Raw genomic sequence first — 23,444 nt, 5'->3', positions numbered from 1 at the left:
AATCCGACCGAACTGAGCATCGCTCACATGCTAGGCAGCGACAAGCTGAACTGCTCAGCGGGCAAGTCCTGCCCTGACTTCAGGGGCCTGCTCCTTCCTCTGTGAAGCACACACAGACAGAACAGAGAGCAGGGCCCGAGCAGAGCGCACGGTAACACGGGGTACGAGCCAGTTCTGTGTTCTCTGATCCGCAGCGCAGCGCGGCGCCGGGGAGGGGCGTGCAGGGAAGATGCTGCGCAGGAGAGCAGGGAACGACTTTCTCCCGACCTCCAAACAGAGGTTCCTCCTTGACCTGGTCTCTGGAAACTTCCCGCCAATTCTCTGTCCACAGGAGACTTCCAGAACACCATCACTACTTGGATAAAGTTCTATTTTTTGCAATGCTAATGAAAATAAAATTTAATATATAAACTGAGAACAGATACAGTTCCCCAACTGCAAACTGGACAGATGCAATCATGAAGTTCCTTTCAAACATGGACCCTTACAATCGAACCTATTCTGAATCTTCTTTATAATATATACTTCATACTTTTTAAAAAATAGAACTCTAAACTAAATTCAAGATACAACCAGTTTTCTCCCTGGAGATTTATACACCCTGTTATAAAATCAAAGCTATTTCAAAATCATGAGGGGAAAAAAAAATCCCACCCTAGAATGTATGACAACATCATTATTGAAGGGACTGACAAAAGATCCTCATCTTTCAAAAATAAAAATGCTGCAGAATTATTCAAGTTTACAGTACTGAAATATTTAAAGAATCCCTGCAATAGGTCAAAAACTGATTTTTAAACCAGACAAGACCACTCTAGATACTGTGAGTACACACGCCCTCCACACATACAGGCCCACACAATCAGACATACAAGAGGAATATTCTGAAAGCTAAATGAATCAAATTAAACCATAAGCAAATTTAGACAGAAGTTTTAAATGTGCCTATTCCCTCAGGCTAGCTATCTTTGTTATTTAAGACTGACAAAGTCACACAGCAAATAACAACATGGGCTTCCCAGGCGCCACTAGTGGTAAAGAACCCGCCTGCCAGTGCAGGAGACATAAGAGACGCGAGTTCCACCCCTGGGTCGGGAAGATCCCCTGGAAGAGGACATGGCAACCCACCCCAGGATTCATGCCCGGAGAATCCCATGGACAGGAGAGCCTGGCCGCCTAGTTCACAGGGTCGCAAAGAGTCAGATATGACTGAAGTGAATTAACACGGACATAAATTAATTTGAAATTTCCTATATTCATTTCTTCTACAGTCACTGCAAAACAGTTGATTCAACTGATAAAAAAAAAAAAATGCCTATCAATGACAAGGCTGCTGATTTCATCCCCATCTGGTTTTGCGGTTACTAGCACAAGCTTTCCAATGAGTAACATGGGCTTCCTCGCACACGGGACTGAGGTTCAAACCCTGAGTCTGCCAGTCACTAGCTGTGTGGGCCTCGGCCAGATTATTTAACATCTCCGCAGTGCACATATATAACATAAGGGTAATTAAAAAAAGGACACTAAATATTTAAACTCCATACTGTAAGGGCTAAACCCAATAAAGCATGCTCAACAGGAACGGTATGAGAAGTACCACTAAACGACTGATACCACTCAGCACACATCTGCTCAACTTGGAAAGAGAATCTGCCTTTGACTTCAGCATGAACACAACCAGAAAACTTCTAACATTTTAACATCTGAAGGTGAAAGTGAATTCACTCAGCCATGTCCAACTCTTTGCAACTCCATGGACTGTGGCTCTCCAGGCTCCTCTGTCCATGGGATTCTCCAGGCAAGAATACTAGAGTGAATTGCCATTTCCTTCTCCAGGGGATCTTCCCGACCCAGGGATTGAACCCAGGCCTCCCACATTCCAGGCAGACGCTTTAAACTCTGAGCCACCAGGGAAGCCCCTTTAACCTCTTCTAACTCCTTTCAAATTCAATATTATAACTCTATTTTCCCTCCATTAAGATAAAGTCAGTGGTAAGGAAGGACTTTGTATTTCATTACTTTTGTATCTCCAATAGTTTTCAGTACAATGTTCAAACCATTCACTGTTTTTCCATGATAATACATCTCATATATTACTGAACAGGGTCAGGTGTGAAAGAGCAAATCAGACCAGGTTCAGAACATCCCCTCTGCGGTGGTGAGCATGAACCTGGGAGGCAGAAGACCCAAGGCTGAGTCCTAGCCTTACTGGATGGGTGACTGCACGCAACTTAATCTGAGACTAAGAAGAAACAGAGTAATTCAGAATGTGTAAGGTCAATATTCTAAAATATTTCAGGAAATTCAGTTGTGAAGACTCAAAAAAAACAAAACAAAACAATGGTAATAAAAGGCGATGCAGAAAATACTAACTCATCAGACACGCATAAAAAAATGGAATGTTTTACTCATATCCAGCAGTATTATGTGGATGAATGAACTAATGCAATGTAATGTGCAAGCAGAAGAGGGACTAAAATGTCCACACTTCACTAAGCCAAGTCTCCAATGGCAAGGCCCCAGCCCTGAGGACAGAGTCATGAGCTCAGGACGGGAGAGTTCGTTGTTTTATCTACAAGGTCCAGTGCTTCTAGCAGATAAAACCAATCTGAGAAAGCGCTGCTGCTGCTGCTGCTAAGTCGCCTCAGTCGTGTCCGACTCCTTGCGACCCCACAGACCGCAGCCCACCAGGCTCCCCCGTCCCTGGGATTCTCCAGGCAGGAACACTGGAGTGGGTTGCCATTTCCTTCTCCAATGCATGCATGCTAAGTCGATTCAGTCATGTCTGACTCTGTGTGACCCCATGGACAGCAGCCCACCAGGCTCCTCTGCCCACAGGATTCTCCAGGAAAGAATACTGGAGTGGTTTTCCATTTCCTTCTCCAATAAGAAAGCACATATTTTGAAAATGTTAACTTTTATGAAGAATTGAATTTGGGGAAACAGAAAAAGGTATCTGTGTTGTACTGGTCTCCAACTGTCGGTAAAGTATTTCTCTACACATGGAAAAATTCATTTGGCTGCACTATCCAAATCACAGTAGAAGACTTAGTCCCTGTAATAATTCTATAGAAATTGAGTATCTCTCGTTTCCAAACCTACATCTATTCCAAAAGGTCACAATAAACTACTACTGATTTCAAAGCATTTCCAAACTTTAATTATTCTAGCAGCAAACATAAAGAATGACAAGGAAGTGAAGATGAATACTGTCATAAACACTATATTAAAATCAATCAAACATAACACATTTTATCCCTCCTTGTTCATTATGCACCACAGAAAATGAGGTAGGAAAAATGCCATGTGCTGCCAGTCACTATATTTATTCATAATTAAAATAAATCTTGGGAGAAGCATTATACAAAGATGAAGTTATGCATCTAATACTTTCTTAAGGTTTACTTAATCCTGTTAAGATGGTGGTCACACCTGTCAGAAATGTTATTGGTTTACATTCCATCCAAGTAACTTTGTAACTTAACTAAACGTTAGAACAAAGTCCAACGTTACCTAAAAGAATTTTTTTTTAAAGTCTAACACCCAATAAATAAAATTCACAATATCTGCCATCCTAAAATCTACAAAGAAACAGGAAGATACAACCCAAACCAGGAGAAAAATCAATAGAGACAGACCAGAAATGACTCAGGTGGATCTTACAGAGATGAAACACATGTGAAATGAAAAATACTCTGGAAAAGATAAAAGCAGATTAGCTACAACAGAAAAAAAGATCAGTAAACTTGATGATACAGCACTAGAAACTACCCAAAGTTAATCAGAGTGAAAAAGACTGAGAAAAAAAAAAAAAGGAAGAAAAAGAGAAAGACCAGAGCATCAGTCATCTGCAGGAAAAACATCAAGCAGGGTAACATACACGGGCTTCCCTGATGGCTCAGCTGGTAGGAGACCCAGCTTGAATCCCCGGGTCAGGAAGATCCCCTGGAGAAGGAAATGGCAACCCACTCCAGGAGTCTTGCCTGGAGAATCCCATGGACAGGGGAGCCTGGTAGGCTACAGTCCATGGGGCTGCAGAGTCGGACATGACTGAGTGACTGACCCTTTCATATTCACTTTAGAATTGATATAAGTACAGTAAAATTAACACTCTAAAACTAGCTAATGTAGTTACTAATCAGAAAAGAAAAATCCAATTTCTAAAAATTCTATTCCCTTTAGTAAGAGTCAGACACGACCTAGTGACTGAACCACAGTGTTAACATATGTGTTATTGGAGCTCAAAACAAGAAAAGGGAGGAACAGAAAAAATTCTCTGAAGAAATAAGGCCTGAAAATTTTCCAAATCTGGGGGAAAAAAAAAACAACAAATGCAGCAGCTCAAAGATATAAGAATCTCAGCAAACTCCAAGCAACAGAATGATAAGAAAACTACCAGCTTTTGATTATAAGTATTGATTATGAGTATCATAATCAAATTGGTAAAAAAAACCAGTGACAAAGAGAAAAATCTGAAAAGGAGCCAGAGGAAAACAACTTAGTTTGGAAGTTTTAGCTAAGAATACCCTGGGGGGTGGGGTAGGAGGGGAAATTGAGCAAAAGTTTATTCTGTCTTTCCTTTAAAAAAAATCATGTAGACACAAAATCTAGGAAAATAAATACTAGTGGTAAGTCAAAAAAAAAACTTGCATCACTTCAAGTAACTACCCAAAAGCATCCCAAACCTCACTTGGTATTAGCTCATGTGAGATGAGCTCATACGGCCAGTTGACTGGTTTAGAACGTTTCCATGGATACCAATTATTTTGGATAAGGAAAGTAGCACAAGGTCTACATCAGCTGCCCTGAAACATTTTTCTTCCTTGTGTTTAAAAACATACAAATGTGAAATGTCTTTCTGGTACTAAACCTCTGACAGTCACATAAAACAATGTGGCATTCTTTTAACATGAAACCTTGCTCAAGCACCGTTCAGGTGACCTGGAATCCGGTCTAAGAAAAGCACCGCTTAAACTCAAACCAGAGGGGTTTGGTGGAGTTTTTAAATGAAGTATGTGGAAGACAAAAATTCAAATAACTTGGGGTTAAATAGTTCTGCTCTGACATCATAGGTAAAACCACATGGTGCCTGAAATAGTTCATCTATAAAATGATGAAGTTGGATTAGATGAGCTTGAAAATATCTGTGGTTTTGCAAAAGCCCTTAAAAAAAATTAACTTCATTATAAGTTCTTTAGCAAAGTCCTTAAACATAAGATACTTTATTCCTTATTAGTACAGTTCTCACCTGTGTGAGTTTCTCTCCACCTCTTCACTGATCTATTCTCTATGAAATGATAATTAAAGGAGGGCTTTTACTACTGTGGGAAAGGGAAGGAGGGGTTGGCAAAGGGGCTAAATTTTCTAGGTTTCTTTTTTAGGTACCTTACATAGTTTGCTTGGCCTGCACTATAAATTAAAAGGGGCCAAGTTTGAGGTGGCATGGCTGGCTTGTACTGTGAGAGCCAGTTAAAACTTAGCTGACCAATCAATTGTCCTGTAGTTGAATGTCTATCAGCTTACCTACAGGTAAGCTGTTATCAAATCTCAAGTTTGTCCAACATTCATGACTTTACTTTTGCACTGATTCAGAGTATAGCTCTGTGCAAAACTAGCAAGCCTTCACTATTTTTCAGTATAGACATTCAAACTCTTTCAACTATAATTCATTTTTTAAACAAAAGTAGACATTTTAAAACAAGATTTCCTATGGAAATGAGTAAGAAACTATCCCCTCAACTAGACTCAAAAGTTTCATGAGGGCAGGGACCTCATCTGTCCACTGTTTGTCCAGGGTGGAGAACAGGGGCAGATTGCGTGGCCACGACTATCTGCTGAGTAAATGGATGTCTGAGGTTAATAATTTTATCTTTTGATACTATAGACTTAATTATCTAAATTCTATTTTAATAAAATCACATTTAATAATTTGAGGAGTGCAAATTTTTAAAGGCTGTAAGAATTAAAGACTGTTAACTTCTGACAATGTTGTTTAAGTGGTACTGTTACCCTAGGTGCCAAGACGACTACCTACTGACCAAAACAACGGCGATGAAGTATGGGACAAGGAATAACGGTTCCGGAGTCAGAATAACTTATTAATAAGAACACAAGCTCTAAACAAATTATTATGCTTGCTAACACTTTCATTTATCTGAAGTCTTCTATCCAGTATCACTGTGTAAGTGATATGGGTGAGTCAGTTAATTTTTAAACATATACTTTTTTTAAAAATATATACTTCTAAATATATACTAAAAGCATTAAAAATGAGATATGCACCCAGGTTGGATGCATGAGACAAGTGCTCGGGGCTAGTGCACTGGGAAGACCCAGAGGGATGGGGTGGGGAGGGAGGTGGGCGGGCGGCGGGGGGGGGGGATCGGGATGGGGAATACATGTAAATCCATGGCTGATTCATGTCAATGTATGGCAAAAACCACTACAATATTGTAAAGTAATTAGCCTCCAACCAATAAAAATAAATGAAAAAAAAAGAAAAAAAAAAATGAGACATGCAGGTAAAAACCTGAAATGCCTGTGGTGGCTGTTACTCTGGTGGCCTCCCAGTATTCACATCCTTGAATAATCATCTCCTCTTGACGAAGGTGAAAGAGAAGAGTGAAAAAGCTGGCTTAAAACTCAACATGCAAAAAACTAAGATCATGGCATCCAGTCCCATCACTTCATGGCAAATAGATGGGCAAACAATGAAAAAAAACAGTGGCAGATTTTATTTCCTTGCGCTCCAAAATCACTGCAGATGGTGACTGCAGCCATGAAATTTTAAAGACTCTTGCTCCTTGGAAGAATAGCTATGACAAACCTACACAGCGTATTAAAAAGCAGAGACAGCACTTTGCTCACTAAGGCCCACAGTCAAAGCTATGATTTTTCCAGTAATCATGTTTGGATGTGAGAGCTGGACTATAAAGAAGGCTGAGTGCCAAAGAATTGATGCTTTTGAACTGTGGTGCTAGAGAAGACTCTTGAGAGTCCCTTGGACTTCAAGGAAATCAAACCAGTCCATCCTAAAGGAAATCAACCCCGAATATTCACTGGTAGGACTGATGCTGAAGCTGAAGCTCCACCACTTTGACCACTTTATATGAAGGGCCGATTCACTGGAAAAGACCCTGATGCCGGGAAAGACTGAGGGCGGAAGGAGAAGGGGACGACAGAGGATGAGATGGTTGGATGGTATCACTGATTCAACGGACCTGAGTTTGAGCAAGGTCCGGGAGATAGTGAAGGACAGGGAAGCCTGGTGTGCCGCAGTCCATGGGGTACAAAGAGTCGGACATGACTTAGCAAACTGAACAACGACAACTTGAATGTGGGCTGACCCCATGACCTTTTTAGTCATCGGAATGTAGCAGAAGTGACTCTGGGCCAGTTCTAGGCCTCAGCCTTACGAACACCACCCTTGTATCCAGGGCGCGCTGGCCACCAGGTAAGAAGTCCAGCCACCCTGAGACTGCCAGGGTCTTCAAAGCCTCACGAGCCAGGTGGAAAGGCTGTATGAAGGAGAAGCCAGGCAGGCCAGAGGCCTCTGAGGTCCCACCCCAGCTGACGGCTGGTGCCAACTTACCAGCCTGTGCATGAGGCTATTTCAGACCTTCCAGCTGTCCCTGAGACCAAGCCAACATCACGAAAAGCAGAAGAAACATTCAATACCTCAACAGATAATAAATGGTTTTTAAGTCATTGAGCTTTGGTATGGTTCGTTAAATTATAATAGAGAATTTGACACACATACAATACTTAAACACTGTATTTTTGCTTTAAGCCCAATAATGGGTTAAAATTAGTCAAGACTTTGATGAGGCCACAGCCTTGTCTTTTAGTGTGGGTCCCCAAGACAAGTCAGGCGTCCACTTCACCAAATACACCACAACCAAAGGATAGCATCTGCCATCTCCACTCTCTGGTTCTTCAAAACGGAACAAAAATTTAAAGGTTTCCATAGGGTAATTTTTCTGGATTACCTAAACTTCAACAGTTCTTTCCTGTTCCTAACTTAATGCTAATTTTCTTTTAGTGACCTATCTTCAGATTTTCCCAGGCAGTTCTGGGATAAAATTAGTTTATACAGAAACTGCAGTTCCCTTTTGCAGTCACCTCTCATATATTTGTAAAATAGTTTACTAAATTCTGCAATTACTATTAAAACGTACAAGAGACCTAAAAAGATTTAGAAACAGATGAGGAACTCTTGATAAATATATAGGTTCAACTGGTGGGAACAGAAAATCACAGGCATTTTAGAGAGCAGTCTATTAGTCACAATCATTCATGATGCTGTGAGCATCAGCTGATATGTTTTACAGAAGAAATGGGGAGGGGGAGGTCTTGGAAAGGGTTATGTAGATGAGTGTACAAGGTCTAGCTGGCTTAGATCTTCTAGAAGTCTTATTTCACTCATGAAAAAATTAAAGTGTTAGTCGCTCAGTTGTGTCCAACTCTTTGCAACTCCATGGACTGTCCCCCACCAGGCTTCTCTGTCCATGAAATTCTCCAGGCAAGAATGTTGGAGTAGGTAGTCATTCCCTTCTCCAGGGGATCTTCCCGACCCATGGATTAAACTCAGGTCTCTTGCACTGCAAGCAGATTCTTCACCGTGTGAGTCACCAGTGAATTAGATTTATGCAAAATATACTTTATCAGTCCTGAAGTAGATATAATAAAAAAGAACACAAAGATAGAAAACATATATATGAAGAAAAATTACCCCATATGGATAAAATTTACTCATCATTAGAAATAAACATAATTATAAGCTATTTTAAAAATACTGTCATTGAAGGCTTTCAGAAAAAAATCATACAATCATACAACAAAATGCTTTAAAGATTTCATATTATTCTTCTTCATTTCTGGTTAACCAGAAGACTACCCAAAAAGAACTAGAACCAGAAAAAAAAGAGAGAGAGGTTTTAGGTAGTTAAAAGCATATGAGTTGTGATACAGATAAAAGATAAATGTGATTATTTCTGTAATTTCGGAAATTTTACTGCAAACAGTTGAGTACTTCAAAACAATGGGACAAAGAATAAGACATTTTCAAGTGTGCTTTCTTAGTTTTGCAGTTCCAACGCCTCCAAAAAAATGTGAGCATATCTATATCTTTATCCAAAGCTTTGCAAATCGATCCCTGGCTATATGTGTACAGATTAACAAGCAAACAATCAAAAGGGAAGACAGCCTTTTCTGAGGTGCACCCACTTGTTGCGGGGTGGTGGTATGAGTAGGGAGCATGCCTCTAAACACACAAGGCGAAAACAAGCGGCTTGTCCTTCTCCTTACAGGTGCAATTTACAATGAATGCCAGCCATAAAGGTATCTAAAGAAAAGCAACATAAAACGATGATTCATGCAAAGGCTGCTTCAGGCTTAAGTAAAGAGAACTCTGGGGCTAAGGCAGGGAAACTGGAAAGGAGAAAGCTGTGTCAAAGCTGGGAGGGAAAACCAAGGGGCCCACACCATACCAAGAGCACACAAAACATTTAAGAGTTTAAAGAGAAACAAGACCAGTGTTTAAAACTTTAAAGACAACAACAAAGAACTGTGACCTTCTTCTACTTACTCTCTTCCTTACAAGTGAGAACATTTTCAAAATCCCCTTATTTTACTCTGAATTTATACGTGGAAAAAGTGTTGTGTATCATGAATTACTTCCCATTTACTCTCAGAAATCAAGCAACTAAAGAGCTGCTTTCTGTAGCAAACAGATGAGCTGTCTGGATTACCTTAACTCAAGTTATCATTTTTCTAAGTTAAATTTTAAAAACCGTTAACTATAAATATGCTCTATGAAACACATATACTTTCAAAAGATGAACTCCAACAGTTGAGGGGATAAATCGAGGAAATACAAACATATGATATGCTCGCCCAGTGTTTTCAGTGAAGAAAAATGGGAAGAAAAGTGGGAAAAGGAATAAGGACAATTTGGACATTAAACCTCTCACCTCGGCTTTGACATTAGCACAGACAGAGCTCATTTACTTGGAGACCAGATCTTGGTTTCCAACACCACGCTCCAACAAAATAACCAGGACTTCTTGGCGAAATGGCCAATTCCTGGACTGACTGGAGTGAGGAAGACACAGTATGAGCTGGGCGTATCTTGTACGTGCAGCACGCTGAGGAAGTGTTGAAAAGACAAAACACCAGCGGGAGCATCTTAAAATGACCACAGGAGCAACTGAAAGAATCCCCACTGGCCAAAGCCGAAACAATCTGAGCAGCAAAATAAACGACAAAGCACTGGATTTTAACCATGAATCATGAGCCCATACTGATATAAATAATTACTATATAAATAAACAAGAGAAGGGACAAATCTTTACGGAAAAAAAATCCAAGTAATTTACATAGACAAGTGATCAAATAAATCAAGACTATCAGCAATAAGTCAGGTTGAGAACACGCGCTCTCAAATGACCAGAGGGCACTTCCCCTCTGTGGTCACCGTCCCAAAGCCCCAACTCCAGTCAAAGCACGGAAAAAAATCCAGACAAACCCAAACTGAGGGACAGCATATAGAATACCTGACTGGCCCTCCTTAAAACTGTGACAGTCATCAAAAACAGTCTGAGGAACAGTAATAGCCAAGACACAGATGAGGAGACATGATAACTAAATACGACAGGGTGTCCTGGCTGGGATCTGGGACATGACGTGCCACGCCATGGGATTCTATGACAACGCTTAAGAAATTTACTATACAGGTATAAAAGACTACAGCCAGGACGAAATGAAAAATGTAACATAAATTATAAAATTAAGCCATTCTGTATCACTATAACTGATGACTGTGGTTATAAGGCAATTTTTAAACAGTAGGTGAGGAAATTCCACTTAAAACAGTGACTTCCAAAACTGGGGTATGCATCAGACTTCTATGTTTTGCATCAGCTACAGAATGCCTCACACAGTAATAAACAACTTGCACTGTAACAGTGTAACTGATGGCTTACATCTTGTCAGGCACTGTGCTCAGCACCCCACAGGACCTCATTTAATCCTCCATGGAGCTTTCTGGCGCCGTTTTCGGAAAGGATACCTTGCCCACAAGGCCCATTCTTGTTGATTATGGAGATTATCACACTCTCCTTATCAAACACAAATCACACAGCAGGTACTCACTTGGGCAATCGACAAATGCTATGCCATCAGCTTCCCAAGACCCCTCTCCCAATCCCTACGCTGCAGAAGACGAAAAGCAGACGCAGAGGTCACTGGTCTGCTCCCTGGAATGTGTCTGGGCAGAACTGGAGCCGTGGTCCGACCTCAAAGCCGAGGACTCTGCCACCTTGGGCCCACCTCTCTGTCCCAGGTCCCTGGGGTGTCCACCTCCTCCCAAAGGCAGGCAGGGAGCCCTGCGCCCCCTGGGGAAGGAGGTCCCTGTCGCCCCCTGGGGAAGGAGGTCCCTGTCGGCTGGAGACAGCGCTGGCGGGGAGAGCTGAGGGACCGCGCTCTCTGGCCAGCGCTAGGGTTCCCTCTTTTGCTGAAGCCTCTGAGCTCTTCTAGGTCTACATTCCTCACCTATTGCCGTGGGTGAGACACTGAGCCTAAACTCCGCCCTGGGGAGAAAGAGTGTGGCTCCGATATAGATAAGGGGGGAAAACATGAAAATTTCGTCTTATTTCTGCATGTCAAAAATAAGGTGTAACTCAACTCCGCTCTCCTTCAGGGAGCTGCCTACCTCCTTGAATACTATTAACTCCACGCTGGGTAGACACTGTGTGGCTACAATATAAACAGAAGGTGGCGGGGGGGGGGGGGCGCGCGGAGAAATGAGAATTTTGTCTTATTTCTGCATATCAGATAAAGGGTGTAACTCAACTTCGCTCTCCTTCAGGGAGCCGCCTACCTCCCCGACCAAGTACAGGAGTCACACCCAGTCTTCTCTGAACTCCAAAGAACCCGTGCCCCTCAACCAAGCACTCATCAGATCAGGCTGGGGTTTCAGTTTCATGTAAATCTGTGTGTTTATGTCTAAAATAGAGCGTAAAACCACCCCCTGGAGGGACAGGAAATACAGGCCTTTTAAATTAGAGACCAGTTATTTGAAATCAACAATTAACTTTGAGAATGAGATTCTGTGTAAGAGCTGAAAGAAGAAATAAATTTTTAAATGTATGTTATTTCATTCCCTGTAGGTTTTTTGTTTCTTAGGTCTCTATTCCAATGATTTCTTTATCTACAGTTGAAAACTGCACATTAACTGTTTCACACTGCAGTGTGTTAACTACACCATCAGACCCTCAGTTCACTCAACATCGGCTCAACCGGACAAGGGCTGTGCCAGCAGTTGAGGAAACACACATTACTGAACAAGAGGCTCGCCATGCCTGCCCTCCTCAACGTTTCCATCTATACAGAGAACTAGCTATTTAGCAGGTCAGTTCAGTCGCTCAGTCGTGTCCGACTCTGCGACCCCATGGACTGCAGTACTCCAGGCTTCCCTGTCCATCACCAACTCCCGGAGCTTACTCAAACTCATGTCCATTGAGTCGGTGATGCCATCCAGCCATCTCATCCTCTGTCGTCCCCTTCTCCTCCCGCCTTCAACCTTTCCCAGCATCAGGGTCTTTTCCAATGAGTCACTTCTTCACATCAGGCGGCCAAAGTATTGGCGCTTCAGCTTCAGCATCAGTCCTTCCAATGAATATTCAGGACTGATCTCCTTTAGGATTGACCGGTTTGATCTCTTTGCAGTCCAAGTGACTCTCAAGAGTCCAGCACCACAGTTCAAAAGCTTCAATTCTTCGGCGCTCAGCTTTCTTCACAGTCCAACTCTCACATTCATACATGACTACTGGAAAAACCATAGCTTTGACAAGACAGACCTTTGTTGGCAAAGTAATGTCTCTGCTTTTTAATATGCTGTCTAGGTTGGTCATAGATTTTCTTCCAAAGAGCAAGCATCTTTTAGTTTCATCGCTGCAGTTACCATCTGCAGTGATTTTGGAGCCCAAGAAAATAAAGTCTCTCACTGTTTCCATCGTTTCCCCATCTATTTGCCATGAAGTGATGGGACCAGATGCCATGATCTTTGTTTTTTGCATGTTGAATTTTCAGGCAGTTTTTTCACTCTCCTCTTTCACTTTCATCAAGAGGCTCTTTAGTTCCTCTTTGCTTTCTGCTGTAAGGGTGGTGTCATCTGCATATGTGAGGTTATTGATATCTCTCCTGGCAATCTTGATTCCAGCTGTGCTTCCTCCAGCCCAGCATTTCATGATGTACTCTGCACAGAAGTTAAATAAGCAGGGTGACAATACACAGCCTTGACATACTCCTTTCCCAATCTGGAACCAGTCTGTTGTTCCATGTCCAGTTCTAACTGTTGCTTCTTGACCTGCATACAGATTTCTCAGGTAAGGTGATCTGGTATTCCAATCTCCTTAAGAATTTTCCACAGTTTGTTGTAACCCACACAGTCAAAGGCTTTGGCATAGTTAGTAAAGCAGAAGTAGGTGTTTTTCTGGAACTCTCCTGTTTTTTCAGTGATCCAATGGATGTTAGCAATTTGATCTCTGGTTCCTCTACCTTTTCTAAATCCAGCTTAAACATCTGGAAGTTCTCAGTTTATGTACTGTTGAAGCCTTGCTTGGAGAATTTTGAGCATTACTTTGCTAGCATGTGAGATGAGTGCAATTGTGCAGCAGTTTGAATATTCTTTGGCATTGCCTTTCTTTGGGATTGGAATGAAAACTGACCTTTTCCAGTCCTGTGGCCACTGCTGAGTTTTCCAAATTTGCTGGCATATTGAGTGCAGCACTTTCACAGCATCTTCTTTGAGGATTTGAAATCGCTCAACTGGAATTCCATCACATCCACTAGCTTTGTTCATAGTGATGCCTTCTAAGGCCCACTTGACTTTGCATTCCAGGATGTCTGGCTCTAGGTGAGTGATCACACCACGTTTATCTGGGTCATGAAGATCTTTTTTTTTATAGTTCTGTGTATTCTTGCCACCTCTTCTTAATATCTTCTGCTTCTGTTAGGTCCATACCATTTCTGTCCTCTATTGTGCCCATCTTTGCATGAAATGTTCCCTTGAAGAGATCTCTAGTTTTTCCCATTCTATTGTTTTCCTCTATTTCTTTGCATTGATCACTGAGGAAGGCCTTTTTATCTCTCCTTGCTATTCTTTGGAACTCTGCATTCAGATAGGTCTATCTTTCCTTTTCTCCTTTGCCTTTAGCTTAATTACAAAGTCCTTAAAGCACAGTTCCTCATTATGTTGTGAAGGAAAACTACAAAGCATACCAGCAGACAGGATCTAGCTTGGCGATTCCTCACGGTGATAACAAGGAAGACATCTCCAAAGAAGGAAGGCAGAAGGAAGGCTGACGGCACTGACCAGGAGAGGGAGGGGAAAGTGGCCAGGACAGAAGGACCCACAGCTCCTTGGAGAAAGCCAAAGGTCAGGACGGCCTGAGCTGAGGGCCAAGCAAACCGGAGCACAGAGAGGAGCCGACAGCTGTCAGATTACGAGGACCCTTCCTCCGATCAGAAAGCTGCAGCTGCAGAGGGCGGTCAGAAGGGGAGAGGCAGGGGCGAACCTACCTTTCTCTGCAAAATATTTCCCACGTATCCTTACACTAGCAGACAGGCACAAAGATACACCCATTTTTCTAACACTACTTTGACTTTTTCACACATAAAGCTCAACTATTCAATCTAAACAGTTCAACCTAAACAGCTATTCTGTCTACACTAGTCCAACAAGCAAGACCAAATTCACCTGCAAGGAGTCAACAGAGAAAAAAATAATTGTTCACTTGAGAGGCACAATGCCTGTAGGAGTTGTGAAATTCTTAAAAATGGCAAGTTAACACCTAAGAAATAAAACACTATGCAACATCAAAGATGCACTTAGAGATAAACAAAAAGTTTGTCTTGTGAAAAATATAACTATCTTCTAATTAAGAATGATGTAAACTGGGAGGAAACTTTTATTGGATCTGAAAACTTTTAGAAAAAAGCTATTTCTAATTTTATAGCTCTCTTCACTAAGGAGAACATAATTGGTAACTGTGGTTGAATACGTAGGCTAATGTGAAATTTGCTGGAAATGTGGGGCCTGAAGTCCAGTGTATTCCAAAGATAAACACCACTCACAGTTTCAGAAAGGAAACCGATCTCACAGTATGTAATTACACGCAACATGTACAAAATATAGGGAATGTAAAAAATAAAGTATCAGAACTATGTTATTATACTTTGTGTCTCAATCGTGGGGACTACGAGTCCCCTGAAACTGAATGTAGATTTTAATTACACGCATTTTTGGAGTCAAGAGTCCATAGTTTTATTGGATTGTCAGATGGAGTCTATGACCCAAAAGGGTTAAGATGCACTGACCTAGACAATATTTACCAAACATTTAGCAGGGTTCTCCTTTCAAAACATCTCATCCTGACATATAATAGACAGACACTCAAAGGATAAAGGTATCAGATGCGTAACGAATTCAAATCAGTATTTGAGCTACAAGGTTCCTTCCACATTAGGTAAGAACAATGCCTTCCCGACCACACAAGCAGGCTTTGCACAAAGCTGACTTTTAAATCACGTACATGTCAAGAAGTTAACCAAATAAGGCAGCAGTTTTCAGTCTTTTGTGACGCTCTCTTGTTTTCTGTTTAGAAGGACACTATTCTCCATACTCCTTGTAAAAGTCGTTAATTAAAATAAATTAACATTAAACTGAATAGCATGGTTAATTTAGGAATAATTAGAAACATCCTTAAATGGTTCATAATCAAGGCTACAATTAAACACAATAAAGGCAAAGCCTTTGGGGGGGAAAATTAAGCAAATATGGAACACAATGGTTTGGTGAATGAGATAAAAGGAGAATGTATCACATAATACAGTAACAGAAATGTGAAAGCAGAAGAAAAAAATATTGCAAGAATAAAGTTATTTATAAGGCTGACACACAAGAATAGAAACCATGGAAGAACAAGGGATTTAAGCAGTGATTTTCCAGTGATAACTTTGTGTTTATCTTTCCTGGGGTTCAATGAACTGTTTGAATCTATAGGTTTACAGTGTCTGTTCATTTTAAGCCATACTTCTTAAAATATTTTTTCCAGTTTCCCTCTTCCAAGAACTCCAATCACAGATATGCTGAGTGCTGGCTAGGATCTCACCTGTCACTGATGTTCTGCACATTTTTTCTGGCCTGAGTACTCTGTACTACACTGTGCATACTTTCTATTGCCATGTTCACAAGTCAAAAAAAATTTTTTTTTCTACAGTGCCTGTGTGTAAGTGTGATCAGTTGCTCAGTCGTGTCCTACTCTTTGCAATTCCATGGACTATAGCCCGTCAGACTCCTCTGTCCATGGTATTTTCCAGGCAAGAATACTGGAGTGGGTTATCATTTCCTTCTCCAGGAGATCTTCCCAACCCAGGGACTGAACTTGCATCTCTGGCATCTTCTGCATTGGCAGGCTGTTTCTTTACAGCCACACCACCAGGGAAGCCCATTTTTCTAGTGTCTACTTTGTTGATAATTCCATCCAATATATTTGTCATTTCAGATACTGTATTTTTCATCTTCAGATGACCCATTTGAGTTTTTTAATGTCTTCTATTTTTTTCTTCAATGTTCATGGTCTCTTTTAAGTACTTGAACATAATTCAATAATAAAAAGACACACCAATTAAAAATGGAGAAAGGATCTGAATACACAGTTGGTCCAAAGAAGATACACAAACAGCCAATAAGCATCTGAAAAGATGCTCCATCACCAGGAAAATGCAAACCCAAACCACGAGACAGGACTTTACATCCACAAGGATGGCTATGCTCAAAAAGTCAGATAATAATAAGCATGGGCACGGACGTGAAGAAATCAGAACTCTCATACACAGCTGGTGCGAATGTCAAATGGTACAGCCAGGTTGAAAAATCTATGTCCAGCAATTAGACTCCTAAGTATATATGCAAGAAAAATGAAAACGTATGTCCAGACAAACACCTGTATACATATTTGAACACTTAGAGCATCATTACTCATAATAGCCAAAAGGTGGAAACAAGCCAACGTCTACCAAGTAACGAGTGGATAAGCAGAGCACAGTATTAATTCATGCATTTAGGGGACCGCTATTCAGCCAAAGAAAGGAATGAAGGACTGATACATCGTATAAGAGGGATAAACTTGCTAACATTAGGTTAAATGAAAGAAGTCAGTCCTAACAGACCACATATAGTATGATTCGATTTGTATAACACACTCAGAACAGAAAGTAGGTTAATGGTCCCTTAGGACTGGGAGGGATGAGGCTAGCAGACAGCAGCAGCTAAAGGGCACAGGGATGCTTCCTGAGGGGATCACAGGGTTCTAAAACTGACCTGGTGACGGCTGCACATCTCTCTGAGCACACTAAAACAATTGATGTGGACACTTCAAATGGGTGAATTGTATGATACATGAATTGTACCTCAGTAGGGGAGAATTGGGCTTCCCTTGTGGCTCAGGTGGTAAAGAATCTGCCTGCAGTGCAGGAGACCTGGGTTCAATCCCTGGGTTGGGAAGGTCCCCTGGAGAAGGGAAAGGCTACCCACTCCAGTATTCTGGCCTGGAGAATTCCATGCACTGTATAGTTCATGGGGTCCCGAAGAGTCGGACACGACTGAGCGACTGTCACTTTCAAGGGGAGAAATATCAATAACCTCAGACATGCAGGTGATACCACACTAATGGCAAAGAGGAACTAAAGAGCCTCCCGATGAAGGTGAAAGAGGAGAATGAAAAGGCTGGCTTAACACTCAACATGCAAAAAACAAAGATCATGGCATCCAGCCCCACCACTTCAGGGCAAATAGATGGGGAAACAATGGAAACAGTGAGAGACTTTATTTTCTTGGGCTCCAAAATCACTGCCATGATTTTGTGACTGAAGCCATGAAATTAAAAGACACTTGCTCCTTGGAACAAAATCTGACAATCCTAGACAGCACACTAAAAAGCAGAAACATCACTTTGCCGACAAAGGTACACATACATAGTCAAAGCTATGGTTTTTCCAGTAGTCACGTACAGTCGTGAGAGATGGACCATAAAGAAGGCAGAGCACCTAAGAATTGCTGCTTTTGAACTGTGGTGCTAGAGAAGACTCTCGACAGTCCCCTGGACTACCAGGAGATCAAACCAGTCAATCCTAAAGGAAATCAACCCTGAATATTCATTGGAAGCACTGATGCTGAAGCTCCACCACTTTGATCGCCTGATGTGAAGGGCCGACTCACTGGAAAAGACCCTGATGCCGGTGAAGACTGACGGCAGGAGGTGAAGGGGGCAGGAGAGGATGAGATGGTTGGATGGCGTCACCGATTCGATGGACGTGAGTTTAAGCAAACTCAGGGAGACGGTGAAGCACAGCAAAGTCTGGTGGGCTGCAGACTATGGGGGTCGCAAAGAGTCAGATACGACTGAGCGACTGGACAACAAAGGTTGTTTTACTTTTTTGCCAAAGGGACACCTCAGTATGAACCGGGGATAAGCAGGATCTGAACAGAACGCCATCCTACTTTTACTAAAACAAGGGAATAGGGATCTTATGATAGGTGCTAGGTCAGCTCTCACTCAAAGAGCAATTCCAGGAGGAGAGCTCTCCCCAGGCAGGGGAGACGCAGAGAGGAGTCGCGCCTTCGCATCGAGTCCAGGAGAGAGGGCGCGCCCCGGTCTTTCATTAGTTCACACGCTCTCAGGCAACGAGAACATAAAGAGGGCCCAGAGGAAGAGACGCCAGGAACCAGTGAGACTACTGAAGTCTGCCAGTGATGACTCACTGAATTAACTCTTACTCATTCCATCAACAGACACTTACTCAGTATCTCCTAGGGGCACGGCTCTGAGAACAATATTTACAGTGATGTAAAAACACAGAAACCAGTATTATAGGCTCGGTATTTTTTTCCCACAAAGTATCATAGAAAATAGTACTTACTGCATTTTTCCAGAAAAATGGGCCTGAAATTATTTTCTCTTAATTACATGTGTTGGTCTTCCTAGCTTTAAAGAAATGGAAGAAAACTTAAAAGAAACTATTTAACTACATGAACATTTAAAACTTCAATACATAAAAAATAATAACAGTCATTTTAAAAGTTAAACTGGAGAAAAAACACTGTCCTTAATTTATAAAAGATTCATTAAAACTGCAAAGAAAAATCCTAAGATACCAACATGAAAATAACAAAAAAAAAACAAAAAAAGATAATTCACAAAATAAATTTAAATAATAAAACATGAAAGCAGTTCCACCTATTATTAGTTACCAGACGCTCTAAACAAGATAGCTCTTTCTGGGCTATTAAATTAGCAAAGGCTTTAAAAAATCCTCAAAACTAGAAAGCTCATAAGGTAAGCACTATTTGTGGCCTGTACATTTAATAATCTTTCCAGAAGAAAATGTTTAATGATAGATATTACAACTCTTAAATGTGTTCAAACTCCCTTCTAATTCTGCATTCAGAAAATGATTTCACAAAGCCCCCAGAAGAGCCAGCAGAGCTGTTAGCAGGGGGTTCACTGTAGCGCTATCTGGGACAGAAACCAACTGGTAATAACTTAAATGGTTTATGGCAGAACCATAAAATGGAATGATAGAGCCAGTTTTAAACGATGGTTTAATACTGTTACTAAGATGGCAAATGCTCACAGTATGTTCAGATATCACGCCCACCCCTGTCAAGAGGGCCCTCCTGTCACCCTGCATAATTCACTTGGGAATTATTCACTTTGGGGAGATCTCTTACTGATACAGCAAACCATTATTTAAATCATTCATTACATCCTTTCACATTTATGACTAAAGAGACAGTATATAAAACAGAGGACCACAGACTCTGAAGTATAACAAAGCTGAATGAGCCCTGAGTCCAGGTATTCTGAACTAACAGTCTCTTAAAGACTCACTTTCTCCACCTGAAAAATATGCATCTAGTTTGCAGAATCATTACAGAAAACGTGTGATACTACTTGAATGATGGCACATAGGTAGATGACAGATGCAAATTTATTACCATTTCCACACCAGATCATGAATTATAAAGGTTCCATTTACTTTATCTCTTCTCTACTAGATTATAAATTCCCTGAAGACAGGGCATGTTTTATGTTACACTCCTACATAACACAAGGATTACCTGCCTGGGGGAGTGAGAGAGTATTCAGAAGATGAGTGCTATCTGAAGCGACTGCATGAGGAAAGAGAGGAAAAGGGCAGCTGGAGCCCAGGAACCAACCTACTCAAAGGCAAGACGCTGGGAGAAATGTCATGTTCAGGAAAGGGAAAACGTTCACTGTGAATGGAGACTAAATTCTAGGAGGCAAGTGACTCACTGGGTCTATTCGGCCTGGTTGTAGTCGTTGAGTCACTAACTCGTCTCTGACTCTTTGCGACCCCATGAACTGTAGCCCAGCAGGCTCCTCTGACCATGGGATTCTCCAGGCAAGAATACTGGAGTGGGTTGCCGTTTCCCTCTCCAGGGGATCCTCCCGACCCAGCAATCAAACTCGTCTCCTCCAATAGCAGGCAGGTTCTTTACTGCTGACCCACCAGGAAGTCTGGACCTTAGGCTTAAAGGAGTCTCAAATTTAGCTGCCACTGAGTGGCAACGTAGTGCAGGGGTGTATTGAAGGTCTTCTCACAAAGTGACTGGAACTGAAATTCAGGGTCTCCCTCATTCTAGCCAAATCTGAGTCTGGGGAGTTCTCCACCTCAGAAAGCTTCCTGCATCAGGGCTTGGGGCAGAGGAGATGGGAGTTGTTAATTACTGGGCACAGAGTCTCCTTTCGCAAGATGAGGAGTTCTGGAGACTTGCCACACAACAGCCTGAATGAATATGCTTAAACACTACTGAACTGAACACTTAAAAATGATTACCATGGTGAAAAAAAAGCAAAAACAAAAACAACCTTCCCCCAAACCCTGAGTGAATAAAACACACTGTGACACATTTACACAATGAAACACTTTAAAAAACAAAAATACAGTAGCTCAGAATCCACCTGCGATGCAGGAGACCCTGGTTTGATTCCTGGGTCGGGAGGATCCCCTGGAGAAGGGTTAGGCTACCCACTCCAGTATTCTTGGGCTTCCCTGATGGCTCAGACGGTAAAGAATCCGTCTGCAATGTGGGAGACCTGGGTTCGACCTGTGGGTTGGGAAGATCCCCTGGAGAAGGAAATGGCAACCCACTCCAGTATTCTTGCCTGGAGGGGCCCATGGACAGAGGAGTTGGCGGGCTACAGTCGGACACGACGTCGCAAAGAGTCAGAAGCGACTGACACAGCACATCATCCAGAAAACACAGACAAATCTCACGAACGTCGCATTCCGTGAAAGATGTAAAACGTCACTCGGTGTCAGGGGAGGAGAGCAGGTGCAGAGGCCAGGCAGAAGGGGTCTGTAGGGCGCTGCTCTCTTCACAAAGCTCATCTCCACAAGAGCACATTCACTTCTAGGTGACAAGTCCCACTACACGTGTCGTATGTATCAAACGTCCGCCTTGCACAACATAAAAACAAACATTACACAAAAATCCAAAATAAAAATTAAAAAAAAAAACCTGAAGGAAGCTACCAGGTCCCACCTAATTCACTAGCCTCTCTTTCTCTTTCATTCTTGTATTATCAAATTCTACCAACAGCCTATATAGTTGCCTCTATATTATAGAGAATTCAATATGTAAAATTCTACACTTGGAGAGGAACAGATTATACCTAACATAAATATATGCATACTCTTTAATAATGCAATTCCATTTCCAGGATTTTATTCCAATAAAATATCTTGGGTATCCACAAAGACTGAGCCAAAAAGAGCGCTCATAACATCATTGCTTGTAACAGCAAAAGAAATGGAAACACCTCATAAAGCCCGACAGAGGACTGATTAAATTAACTGAGATCACAAGCGCTTCCGGGATCAGAGACATGACAGGACTCTCGAGGGGAGTCAGGAGGCAGCCACTACCCAACAGGGGTTCCCGTGGGCAGACCAAGACCACGTAAGGAAGAATCGCTGCGTCCTTCTCTTAGGTTTTCCATCACCGAGAGAGAGGGGCTTCCTGCACAGAGCTGCTTCCTCGAGAGCACCAGGCAGCTCCAGGCCAGCGTGCCTGTCTCCAGCAAAGAAGGGCCACCTCTGGGCCTGAGGAGAACGACTCTCCCATGGACTTTCAGGGACAGGCTCCTGGCGGCCTGTTTAAACCACTCTGAGATCACACCGATGGAGCGAGTCAGGGCTGACAGAACTGCCGTCAAAGTAACTCAAAAACAATTAAATTACAGCACAGTGATAACGAGGAAGAGTGTGTGTCATTAAATATGCTTACAACATGGGAAAGTGTTCATGATATGCTAGCTACTAACGGTGGCTCAGCCAGTAAAGAATCTGCCTGCAACCCAGGAGACCTGGGTTTGATCCCTGGGTTGGGAAGATCCCCTGGAGAAGGGAAGGGCAACCCACTCCAGTATTCTTGCCTGGAGAATCCCATGAACAGAGGAGCCTGGTGGGCTACATAAAGTCCACAGAGTCGCAGAGAGTCATACACACCTAAGGACACCAAGATAAAACTGTATGGAGGAAGAACTTATACATATAAACTTATATATATGTAAATCTCTCTCTCACACACACACAGATAAGAGATAAAGCCCAGGGAAGAAATATGTGAAAATGTTAATGGTGACTATTTTTAGACAGTAGGATTATGACTATTTTCTTCTTTATACTTCTCAGACTTTTCTACAATTGATATGTGTTGCCTTTATAACCAGAGATTTCTAACTGATTAAGAAAAGTAATCTCATTCACTTTTCTAAGGCAATAATAGCTAGATCAGTTTGGAAAGCATTACTTTTAAACATAATGCACAACATTTTAAAAAATGAACAGTACTAAGCTAAGTTGTAAAGACATGTCAAGTTCAACAAAAAACTAAAAATAAGTTCTAGAGAAAAAAGACTGAGCTATACCTAAAGACCTAAAGGAGTCATTCAACCTATAGTATTACACTTCTGACTAGTAGCGTGATTTATGATCCTTTGGTCAGAATTCTAAATACCTTTAGGAATAATACACAAAATAATTATAACTGAAGCAAAAAAGGGAATTTGGAAAAGCCGGGCCCCCAAATCCTCATTTATGACTTCCAGAGACACAGAAAAACAAATGCTTCTTGGATAAAGATTATTGCAACTGTTTTAAAATGTACGTAGCCTCAAAGCACACTTGATGGCCTTTTATGAAAATTAATTATGATGGACTTCCCCTCTTATCACTTTAAAAGAAAAAAATGTAAAAGAAGAAAAGAAATCTAATAACGATAGCTAAAAATTATTGGGTACTTTTTGCAAAAGATGATTGTCTCATCTAATTAATAACAACCTAGTAAGTAGGTG

General features: G+C 41.6%; 1 protein-coding gene across 6 annotated transcripts in view; it reads right to left on the bottom strand.

Annotated features, from left to right (window-relative positions):
• MAP3K4 (mitogen-activated protein kinase kinase kinase 4) overlaps nt 1-23,444 on the bottom strand; it is a 139,980-nt gene that overhangs the window by 70,969 nt on the left and 45,567 nt on the right. The window lies entirely within an intron of this gene.

Source organism: Cervus canadensis, chromosome 33 (assembly GCF_019320065.1).
Source record: "Cervus canadensis isolate Bull #8, Minnesota chromosome 33, ASM1932006v1, whole genome shotgun sequence".
Classification (NCBI taxonomy): Eukaryota; Metazoa; Chordata; class Mammalia; order Artiodactyla; family Cervidae; genus Cervus; species Cervus canadensis.
Note: the sequence above shows the minus strand (reverse complement) of the source record. Positions and strands in the feature narration are given on the sequence as shown.